This window comes from Hyla sarda, chromosome 1, assembly GCF_029499605.1.
Source record: "Hyla sarda isolate aHylSar1 chromosome 1, aHylSar1.hap1, whole genome shotgun sequence".
NCBI classification, from domain to species: Eukaryota; Metazoa; Chordata; class Amphibia; order Anura; family Hylidae; genus Hyla; species Hyla sarda.
Window position 1 is genome coordinate 379,243,915 of NC_079189.1, and position 12,716 is coordinate 379,256,630.

A 12,716-nucleotide genomic window follows, 5' to 3' on the forward strand; every position below is an offset into this window, starting at 1 on the left:
AATTCAGATGGTACATACCGCCAGGACTTGTTCCAGCTAAACCTTCTCTCTGCAAAATGTGATGCCCAGATGGCTCCTCTCTATTTCAGCAGATTCTGTTTCTCTATATGAAAACAATTATTATTATAAACCCGCCAGCTATAATACTACTATACACTGCTCTCTTTGAATATAAACCTTCCACACACTGTACCCTCTGAATCTAAACTTTCCACATACTGTATCCTCTAAATATAATACTGTCACACACCGTGCCCTCTGAATATAAATCTTCCACATACTGTGCCCTATGAATATAAATCTGCCACATAATGTACCCTCTAAATATAATACTGTCACACACTGTACCCTCTGAATATAATACTGCCACACTATAACCACTGAATATTATACAACCACACACTGTACCCACTGAATATATTACTATGACACACTGTACCCTCTGAATATAATACTACCACACACTGTACATTCAGAATATAATACTACCACACATTGTACCCTCTGAATATACTACCACCACACATTGTACATTCTGAATATAATACTACCACACACTATACATTCTGAATATAATGCCAACACACACTGCACTCTCTGAATATAAACATGTCCTCTAATTATAATACTACCACACACTGCGCCCTCTGAATATAACCTTGCCATACAGTGCACCCTCTGAATACAATACCACAACAGCAGTAGCACCCCTCAGCATGTTTGCTGATGCTATTGTTGTGGCCCAGTACGGCATGGGGTGTCCCCGTACTTCTCCTTCCCTGTCAGGCAGAGTCTCTCCATGTCCCTAGGGCCCCCTTTATCTGCTATCCCCTATGTACACAAGTTGTATAATAAAATGTACTGTTTCTTTAATAGCTGTTACCATGTGATTGTTACCCAGGAGGCACTAGTGACCAGGTGACCCCCCAAGTGACCTATGGGCCCCTTGCAAAGTCCCCCTATAAAACCAGAGGAGGGGCTGCACTCACTCTCTTAGCTCATTGATATCCCTGATGAGGTCCAGTGCAGTCGCCTCAGAGTGTGTGTCCAGAGCGTTGTAGGCCTCAAGCCTAAAGTCTGCAGCCACAAGTCAGCTCAAGTAAGCTCAAAGTCATCTTCATTTTAATTGTCAAGTCAGTCAAGTCAAGTCTTCTATATAGTCACCTTGGCCTGCATAAAGTGTCTCTACATACTGCAGGTCCCCCTGTGTCATTGGTCACCTCCTTGGGATATTGGCTGTAATGCATAGACTGTGTCATCTGTCTACTCTCAGTAAAGCTACCGTTGTCTGTAACTTGGCGTTGATGTCTTTATTGCCCCCGTGCCTAGCCAAGGACCAGCGTTATTACCTTTGGGTGGTTAAGGCTAAACCACGCCCTGGCATAATGACAAAAAGAGGTTAATAACATCTGCCCCTAGGGTTATAACAGCTACCCTGCATTGCACCCCGCTGGCACCACACTATTACCACAGGAGGGGGGGGGGGGGTTGGTGGGGCTGCTGGTGGACGATGGGGGCACTACTGCTGGAGGGGGTGTTGCTGGTGTTTGATGAGGTTGCTACTGCCCCCCCTGACAGTAGCACCCCCATCATCCATCAGCAGGATCATCCTCCTGGTAGTAGCACCCCCATCATCCACCTGCAGGATCTGCTGATGGGGATGCTACTGCTGGGGGGGGGGGTGTTGCTGGTGGATGATGAGAGTGCTACTGCCAGGGGGGGGGGAACAAAAAGGTAGGCAACAGTTCCCCCACATTAGGTAGGTAGCAGTTTCCCCACATTGGGTAGCATAGTTTCCCCCACATTAGATAGAAGTTTCCCCACATTAGGTAGCATGGATTCCCCCCATTAGGTAACATAGATTTCCAACATTAGGTAGAAGTTTTCCCACATTAAGTAGCAGTCTCCCCACATTAGGTAGCAGGTTCCCCACATTAGTTAGCATAGTCGCTCCGCCGTCGAAACTTAAGACGGGGGGGTAGTGCAATTGGATGGCCGGGCACAGCTGAAGACGGGGGGGAGCAATCAGATGGCCGGGTGCAGCTGAAGTTTTACATTAATGGGCATATAAGCCTTATACACACCCCATTACTGTATAACCCCATCACTCAGCTGATATTCGCTCATTAAAGGAGTACTCCGATGGAATGCTTTATCATTTTATTGTTGCAAAAAGTAAAATAACAAACTTAAACTTACCTTCCACTGCTCCTGATACCGGGAGCAGACCAATATAGCCGATATCAGTCTTCTGTCTTCTGCATCACGCTGCGCTCAACTTATTGCCGACCACAGTGATGTCCCATCTCGGCCGGTGATATGCTGACCGCAGTGTCATGTAACAGGGAGCAGGGAGAAGGTGGTGCCCAGGCTTGTTACATGATACTGTGCTCAGCGTATTACCGGGCCGAGGAGGGACAATCCTGTGTCTGGCGACAAGCTGAGCATAGTGTGATGTGTCAGGCTCCAGAATGCAGAAAAACACCAGGCCCAGATATTGGCTCATGAGGGGAACAGGGGAAGGTTAGTTAAAGTTTGCAGCCCGAGTACAATGGAATGATAAAACATTAAAGCTAAGTTTTCACCCATCTGACTGATTCCCTGAATTATACTATTTTATAGATTGTGAAGCAGAATCTGCAGGAAATAACTTTTAGCATACAGTTTGCATTATGTATAGTTGGGAATAAATCATTTAAAGAACTCTTTCATAAAGTTATCGTACATGAATTACAGATGATTGTAAAATAAAAGCTAATATGTTGATCACATGCCAGTGTAATTTTGAATAGACATTACAATACATTTAAAAAAGGAACAAAACCAGAATATATTGTTGCTTCCAGACTTGTATATTAGAGATGATGGTGTCCACCTTGTCTGTAGTGCTTTCATAGTGATAACATCATTCAGTACTCATGAGTAATGCATAGAGTTTTGGCTCTGGAGGCTGACACTTTCTAGGCTCATACTTATAAAAATATGATATATCTCTTTGACTATACGACAATAACTATTTCTCCAGTGCCTTGATATCCTCTGGGAGAACACAGAATGAAATTAAAATTTCTGAAACAAGTCGATTTTGACATAAATTTAGAAGTCATAAGAAAAGTGAAATGCTAAAATGTCATAGCACGTCTGTAAAATATCCAATAATATTAAATAACATGGGATTATAATAAAGTCAAAATGATAAATAGCCTAATTTCATAATGAATAGCTCGTTAAAGCACACCTCCAAAGTACATTTTCCAATAAGAAAGTTGGTCAAACTGTGAATAAAATGTGTATTATTTTAATCTGAATAGATGGAATATGGAATTCTTTTTTTAAAAAAAAATTTGGTTAACCCCTTAAGGACCAGGCCATTTTCTACCTTAAGGACCGGAGCGTTTTTTGCAATTCTGACCACTGTCACTTTAAACATTAATAACTCTGGAATGCTTTTAGTTATCATTCTGATTCCGAGATTGTTTTTTTGTGACATATTCTACTTTAACTTAGTGGTAAAATTTTATGGTAACTTGCATCCTTTCTTGGTGAAAAATCCCAAAATTTTATGAAAAAAATGAAAATTTTGCATTTTTCTAACTTTGAAGCTCTCTGCTTGTAAGGAAAATGGATATTCAAAATATATTTTTTTTGGGTTCACATATACAATATGTCTACTTTATGTTTGCATCATAAAATTTATGAGTTTTTACTTTTGGAAGACACCATAGGGCTTCAAAGTTCAGCAGCAATTTTGAAATTTTTCACAAAATTTTCAAACTCACTATTTTTCAGGGACCAGTTCAGTTTTGAAGTGGATTTGAAGGGTCTTCATATTAGAAATACCCCATAAAAGACCCCATTATAAAAACTACACCCCCTAAAGTATTCAAAAAAACATTCAGTAAGTGTATTAACCCTTTAGGTGTTTCACAGGAATAGCAGCAAAGTGAAGGAGAAAATTCAAAATCTTCATTTTTTACACTCGCATGTTCTTGTAGACCCAATTTCTGAATTTTTGCAAGGGGTAAAAAGGAGAAAATTTTTACTTGTATTTGAAACCCAATTTCTCTCGAGTAAGCACATACCTCATATGTCTATGTTAATTGTTCGGTGGGCGCAGTAGAGGGCTCAGAAGGGAAGGAGCGACAAATGGTTTTTGGGGGGCATGCCGCATTTAGGAAGCCCCTATGGTGCCAGGACAGCAAAAAAAAACACATGGCATACCATTTTGGAAACTAGACCCCTCAGGGAACGTAACAAGGGGTAAAGAGAACCTTAATACCCTACAGGTGTTTCACGACTTTTGCATATGTAAAAAAATATATATTTTTTTTTACCTAAAATGCTTGTTTTCCCAAAAATTTTACATTTTTTAAAAGGGTAATAGCAGAAAATACCCCCCAAAATTTGTTAGGCAATTTCTCCCGAGTACGGCCATACCCCATATGTGGCCCTTTACTGTTGCCTTGAAATACGACAGGGCTCCAAAGTGAGAGCGCCATGCACATTTGAGGCCTAAATTAGGGACTTGCATAGGGGTGGACATAGGGGTATTCTACGCCAGTGATTCCCAAACAGGGTGCCTCCAGCTGTTGTAAAACTCCCAGCATGCCTGGACAGTCAACGGCTATCTGGCAATACTGGGAGTAGTTGTTTTGCAACAGCTGGAGGCTCCGTTTTGGAAACAGTGGCGTACCAGACGTTTTTCATTTTTATTGGGGAGGGGGGTTGTATAGGAGTATGTGTATATGTAGTGTTTTTTACTTTTTATTTTATTTTGTGTTAGTGTAGTGTAGTGTTTTTAGGGTACAGTCGCACGGGCGGGGGTTCACAGTAGTTTCTCGCTGGCAGTTTGAGCTACGGCAGAAAATTTGACGCAGCTCAAATTTGCAGCCGGATACTTACTGTAATCCTCCGCCCATGTGAGTGTACCCTGTACGTTCACATTGGGGGGGGGGGGGGGGGGGGGGGGGAATCCAGCTGTTGCAAAACTACAACTCCCAGCATGTACGGTCTATCAGTGCATGCTGGGAGTTGTAGTTTTGCAACCGCTGGAGGCTCCGTTTTGGAAACAGTGGCGTACCAGACGTTTTTCATTTTTATTGGGGAGGGGAGGGGGGCTGTGTAGGGGTATGTGTATATGTAGTGTTTTTTTACTTTTTATTTTATTGTGTGTTAGTGTAGTGTAGTGTTTTTAGGGTACAGTCACACGGGCGGGGGGTTCACAGTAGTTTCTCGCTGGCAGTTTGAGCTGCGGCAGAAATTTTGCTGCACCTCAAACTTGCAGCCGGATACTTACTGTAATCCTCCGCCCATGTGAGTGTACCCTGTACGTTCACATTGGGGGGGGGGGGACATCCAGCTGTTGCAAAACTACAACTCCCAGCATGTACGGTCTATCAGTGCATGCTGGGAGTTGTAGTTTTGCAACAGCTGGAGGCACACTGGTTGTGAAACACCGAGTTTGGTAACAAACTCAGTGTTTTGCAACCAGTGTGCCTTCAGCTGTTGCAAAAGCTACAACCCCCAGCATGTACGGACAGCGGAAGGGCATGCTGGGTGTTGTAGTTATGCAACAGCTGGAGGCATACTACTTTGGCTGGGGATGCTGGGGATTGTAGTTATGCAACAGCTGGAGACACACTGGTTTGCTACTTAACTCAGTGTGCCTTCAGCTGTTGCAAAACTACAACTCTCAGCAGTCACCGACAGCCAACGGGCATGCTGGGAGTTGTAGTTATGCAACCACCAGATGCACCACTACAACTCCCAGCATGCACTTTAGCTGATTGTGCAAGCTGGGAGTTGTAGTTATACAACAGCTGAAGGTACACTTTTCCATAGAAAGAATGTGCCTCCAGCTGTTGCAAAACTACAAGTCCCAGCATGCCCATAAGGGCATGCTGGGAGTTGTGATGGTCTGCCTCCTGCTGTTGCATAACTACAGCTCCCAGCATGCCCTTTTTGCATGCTGGGAGCTGTTGCTAAGCAACAGCAGGAGGCTGTCACTCACCTCCAATGATGCTCGCTGCACCAGGTCAGTCCCTCGTCGTCTCCGCCACCGCCGCTGCTCCTGGGGCCCCGATCCCAACAGGGGCGCCGGGGATCGGGGTCCCCAGCACCCGGGGTGCACGTCCCGCACCCGCTCACGTCCTCCGGAAGAGGGGCGGAGCGGGTTGCGGGAGTGACACCCGAAGCAGGCGCCCTGATTGGTCGGCCGGTAATCCGGCCGACGAATCAGGGCGATCGTGAGGTGGCACCAGTCTCTGACGGCCCCGATCAGCCAATAATTCCGGGTCACCGGGTCACTGGAGACCCGATTGACCCGGAATCCGCCGCAGATCGCTGGACTGAATTGTCCAGCGATCTGCGGCCATCGCCGACATGGGGGGTCATAATGACCCCCCTGGGCGATATGCCCCGATGCCTGCTGAACGATTTCAGCAGGCATCGGGCACCGGCTCCGCTCCAGATGGTTGCGGGGGGCCGGTAAAACACATGACGTTCTCATACGTCATGTGTCCTTAAGGACTCGGAAATGGAGACGTATGAGGGGGTTTTCCAACCAAAAATGATTGATGGCCTATCCACAGCAGGCCATGAATGGTTCATTGGTTGAGAGCTAAGACCCGGCACCCTGCTGGACCAGCTGATTGGTACTACTGGAAGCCTCTGCTCCTTAGGATGTTCGTAATGGTGGTGCTGGGGAATGGGAGCTGCTCAGCAGTAACCCAGCTCCACAGCTACAAAGAAGATTTCGGGCTTCATACTGTCTTTTTTTTCAGTACCACAGCAGTGCCAATCTGCTTATCAGTAGGAGTGCTGAATGCCAGTACCCCATCTATTAACTATTGATGGCATATCCTTCGGTCCCTTCATCTTGATGCTTGATTGGCCACCAGAAAAAAAAAAATGGCCTGAAGTTTGTTTCTACCTTCAATCTCCTTCCATGACCTTTGGGACAATCCCAGACCCTCCTGCTAGCTAAAAATTGAGGTTCTCTGGAGAAATTAGCCTTATACAGTGACTTTGTACACAATAGCATAGGGAAAAATAACTAACCAAGACAGGACTTCACCTTTTCAAGGGTCATATACAAGAAACATGTCTCTCTCTATGGTATGGTACACAAATGGCAATAAATACTATGCAGAAATCAGAAAGAGATGTTTGAATATGTGCATTAAGCCCAGGACACACAACTGCGCGGCCTGGAAAATTCCAACACACTCGGCATTGGTGTTTATTTGGTGACATCACATAATTTTTCTTAACAAATCTTTACATTAATGGCATTGGCAAGATGAAAAACATGTCAATTTGTTGTCTGCCAGCTTGATCAATCACTCTTACTCTCGCTTTGAGGCAGACATTGAAAGACTAACGTTATTATTTATATTTATTGATCCAAAATCTTTGAGGGCACATAAATAATTCAAAAAGATAAAATAATGTTATTAATAACAGTATTACATAGATCTAGAGAAAGATTGGCAGCATGCATTGGCGTTGATTCAAGTCTTGAAAAGTAGACATTTAGCTTATAAATTTGATAGGGTTTATTTTTTTATTTGGAAGTTTAAATAAAAGGCAACAAATAATAACTGGTAGTTAATAAGGGGGACTTTCTAAGCAAAATTCACCAAAATTGTATTGCAAATTACATCCTAAATAGAGTAACTGACAAGTCAAATTTATTAGTTGTTCTGGCACACATTTTTCGATACATCAACAATTATTGGTCCCGTGTGAAACTCTGATTAAACATTAAAGTATAATTTATACACCATTATTATTGTGTCATAAAATACAAATAAAATAATATATTGGTCTTGGGGCTAAATGGCTATGTTGTTAGATTACCATAAAGCTGAGGATATCTTTTTGTGAACTGGCTATTTCCTGTTGGAGTTTGTTCCCTTAAACTATAAATCACATGATTCCTTGTTGTAAGTGTGAGGTATCCTTTCTCCCTCCCACACATCATCCAGCCCACCCATTGAAACACACCTGTGTTCCCTTCAATGCAATAGACCAGTGTTTTCTGATCAGGCTTCCTCCAGCTGTTGCAAAAACAGAATGATCTTCCTCCCACCCAGCAGTCGCTTCACCAGTAAGCAAAGACACACTACCTCTGATCACCTGACTAGTGATGTAATGTCTTGGGCTGCACTGTAACCTGGGAAAATCTGAGATGACAATCTGAGTAATTTTTTATGCTGTTAAAAATAACCATTGGAGCAAAGATCACATTAGAATTTCCAGACCACCGTGAAACACAGGTATAACACTATATTATGAACTATCCTTACTTTACAGCCCCTGTAGCATAGTCAAATAGAAAAAAAAATCCTGTAAGACCCCATTAACTCCTTAAGGACGCCCTGAGTCCGCTCTCGTTCTATAATGTGGGACCAGGACCCGTGGCTAATAGCGCGCGGCACTGATTGCGGTGCTGCGCGCTATTAACCCTTTAGACACGGCATTTAAAGTTGATCACCGAAAGTAAAATGCTGCCAGTTAGCTCAGGGGGCTGTTTGGGACCGCCACGATGAAATCAAGGCATCCCGAACAGCTGTATGATAGCAGGAAGGTCCCCTACCTTCCTCCTCCTCCGTCCGATCGCCGAATGACTGCTCAGTGCCTGAGATCCAGGCATGAGCAGTCAAGTGGCAGAATCAATGATCAATGGTTTCCTATGAGAAACCATTGATCAATGTAAAAGATCAGTGTGTGCAGTGTTATAGCCCCCTATGGGAGCTATAACATTGCAAAGAAAAAGTGGAGGGGGGGAGTGAATAAATATCCTTTAAACCCTTCCCTAATAAAAGTTTGAATCACCCCCCTTTTCCCAATTAAAAAAAAAACTGTGTAAATAAAAATAAACATATGTGGTATGCGGAAATGTCCGAATGATAAAAATATATCATTAATTAAAATGCACGGTCAATGATGCATGCACAAAAAAATTCAAAAGTCCAAAGTAGCATATTTTTGGTCACTTGTTATATCATGAAAAAATTAATAAAAAGCGATCAAAAAGTCCGATCAAAGCAAAAATAGTACTGCTAAGAACATCAGATCACGGTGCAAAAAACGAGCTTTTATACCACCCCGTACGCAGAAAAATAAAAAGTTATAGGGGTCAGAAGATGACAATTTTAAACGTATATATTTTTCTGCACGTAGTTATGATTTTTTCCAGAAGTACGACAAAATCAAACCTATATAAGTAGGGTATCATTTTAATTGTATGGACCTACAGAATTAAGGTGTCATTTTTAATGAAAAATGTACTGCGTAGAAGCGGAAGCCCCCAAAAGTTACAAAATGGCGTTTTTTCTTCAATGTTGTCGCACAATGGTTTTTTTCCATTTCGCCGTAGATTTTTGGGTAAAATGACTGATGCCATTACAAAGTAGAATTGATGGTGCAAAAAATAAGCCATCATATGGATTTTTAGGTGCAAAATTGAAAGGGTTATGATTTTTAAAAGGTAAGGAGCAAAAAACGCAAAATAGAAAAACGCTCAGTTCTTAAGGGGTTAAGGCAATCTCAATTAGAAAAAACTGGGGTAGGACTAACAAATTAAAAATGAACTTTTATTATGAAGTTATCAGATAAAATACATATAACCCTGATTAAATAGACATAATACGATATATGGGCTGCAAGTATGACTACGTCACTGCAAAGAACATATGACCGGTAGTGGATACACTTTCATCCACAACCTAACTTATTGCACTTGGAAAGTCTAATTGTCACGTAATCAAATATAACTTAACAATGACTTGGCTAGGTTTAAGGCTCATAATAAATTAAATATAGACCAATGCAACAATATGTAGGGCAACATACAGGAGATGAATGTGACACAGTGGTGTCCATGTTACATCATGGTAGGGAAGACTAGTGTGTATCTATGCCTAGCACTCCCTTTCAGTCCTTGTCATGTAGTGCATAAATGTCCCTACGCACAACTGTGTGGCACGTAACTAGGGCACTCGCCCTAATAAGGGCGACCCCCGTGCCTCAGGAACCTGATACTGCTCTGCTCAGTTCCTAACAAATATGTACACTCAAGTTAAAATTCAAAGGTGAAAAAAATAAATAAGGTGCAATTAGTGATAGATGTGCAAAGTCGCAACTGTAACAATAAACCTGGTCTCCAATGCGCATTTTGCTCACTTCAGCTCTTCAGCGAGACTCACATTCAGGTTGTTACACGCTGGTAAACCCCTTTAAGGCACTTTTACACAGGCCGATTATTGGCAGAATGAACTTATGTAGGAATGTTCAATCCCGTTAACTGACCCCCTGAAAAGAGTCAGCGATCAGCTGACTGATAAAAAAAATTCTTGTCCGTCGGTTGTTTGTATAGACAACCCCGGAATGGACAGCATGGGAGAGTAGGGGGTACATGACAGGGGACATGTATGGAGCGAGAGGGGTAAATAAGGGGTCAGTGAGAGGCCAGGACGTCGGTCAAGGGGAGGAGTCTGGGGGGAAGTTTTAAATATGGGGTAAGGGGAGTTAGGTTACCTCAGAGGAAGAAGACAGCAAGTAAGAAAGTTGCCTGCCCGCAGTGTCACTTGAGGGAGGGATGGGTTTTTTCTTGTCACAGCGGCTGGAGCTAAAGGGGGACTTGGAGACACTCTGAGAGAGTTTGGCGATGAATGCGATGGTGAGGCTTGGGGCGGTACCCAGCCTCGTGTGGTGAACCCCTGCGGTAGAGACCCAAAGGGGGCAGGGTCTCTGAAAGTGGTACCCTGGGGTCAGGTGAAGGGATGGCCCAGGGCAAAGTAGGAGTCCCGAAGGAGAAATTGGGATGCCTTTAAGTCCCCCTCCGGCTAGATGGTAGAATGGGAGTAAAGGTTATGGGTTTTGCTTTGTATTTGTAAAAGTTGGGTCAGGTAATGTTGCCTGATTATTTATAAAAGGTTATTTCATATATATTGTTATGTTATTGAATAAAGTTGTCCGCTGTGGTCTTTCAACCATAAAATGGTGTCAGTGTGGTGTTTGGTAAGTGGGAATGGGTTAGATGGGTCACAGCGCAGGTAGATGATACCCTAGTTTATGCAGGTCTAAAAATAATTGGTAGTGGGCTGTGTGTTATGCTTTATAAACAAGAGATTAAAGTAAATGACGCACAAACAATCTATTAATATTGCACAATTATTGAGCCATGTAAAGGCTCCTTAAATGAAAACTGTCAGTCTGTTCACCCACACTAAACGCAATGCACTGGGTTATAATGTGACTGAACAGGAGCCCAATAAGGGGTCACTTACTTAATATGTTAAGTAGGTCCTGAGATATGTCTATCAGAAGATCCTCTGCTGAATTAAGTGAATCGCGCACATAGGGCAGGGCTTCATAGCTCAATTTACATATTCATTATCTGTGATTCCACATTCTAGTGAAGTGGAGTCACAGACAATGAATATGTCAATTCAGTCAGCGAAGCCCCATCCCCTGTGCTAGATTCACTGAATTTAGCAGAGATTCTTCTGGGGGACACATCTCAGGACCTATTGAACATATTAAGCAAGTGACCCCTCGTTGGACTCCTGTTCACCCACACTGTAACCCAGTGTATTGCGTTTAGTGTAGGTGAACAGGCTGAGAGTTTTTCTTTAACCCCTTAACGACCACGGATAAAAATGTACATCCTGGTGCAGAGGTACTTAGAGCATCAGGACGTACATTTATGTCCAGTGTATGAGCATGAGCATCGGAGCGGTGCTCGCGTCATATGCTGCAGGTCCCGGCTGTTATCAGCCAGTAATGGTCAACATCCGCGATCAGGCGGATGTCCGCCATTAACCCCTCAGATGCCGTGATCAATACAGAACACGGCATCTGTGGCAATACACATGTTAAAATAGATGATCGGATCGCCCGCAGCGCTGCCGCAGGGATCCGATCATCTGTAATGGCAGCCGGAGGTCCCCTCACCTGCCTCCGACCGTCTCCCGGTGTCTTCTGCTCTGGTCTGAGATGGAGCAGACCAAAGCAGAAGATAGCCAATAATACTGATCAGTGCTATGCCCTATGCATAGCACTGAACAGTAGTAGCAATCAAATGATTGCTATTGATAGTCCCCTATGGAGACATAAAAAGTATAAAAAAAAAAAGCTGAAAAGTTTTTTTTTTTAAAGTGAAAAATCCCCTCCCCCAATAAAAACGAAAATTGTCTCTTTTTCCCAGTTTACCCCAAAAAGTGTAAAAGAAATGTTTTTTATTAACATATTTGGTATTGCCGTGTGCGTAAATGTCTGAACTACCAAAATATAATGTTAATGATCCTGTACGGTGAACGGCGTAAACTTAAAAAAATTATAAAAAGTGATCTAAAAATGTTTTATATGCAAATGTGGTATCAATAAAAAGTACAGATGACGGCGCAAAAAAGGAGCCCTCATACCGCCCTATATACGGAAAAATTTTAAAGTTATAGGTGGTCAAAATAGGGCGATTTTATATTTCTGATTTTGTACAAAAAGTTTGAGATTTTTTTTTAAGCGGTACAAAAATATAAAAGTATCTAGCCATGGGTATCATTTTAATCGCAAACGCTAAAATAAAAGTGTCCTGGTCCTTAAAGTACTCCCATGGAAAACTTTTTTTTTAAATCAACTGGGGCCAGAAACAGATTTGTAAATTACATATCCCGATGCAGAAGAAAATCTGTTTCGCTCGGTACTTGAGC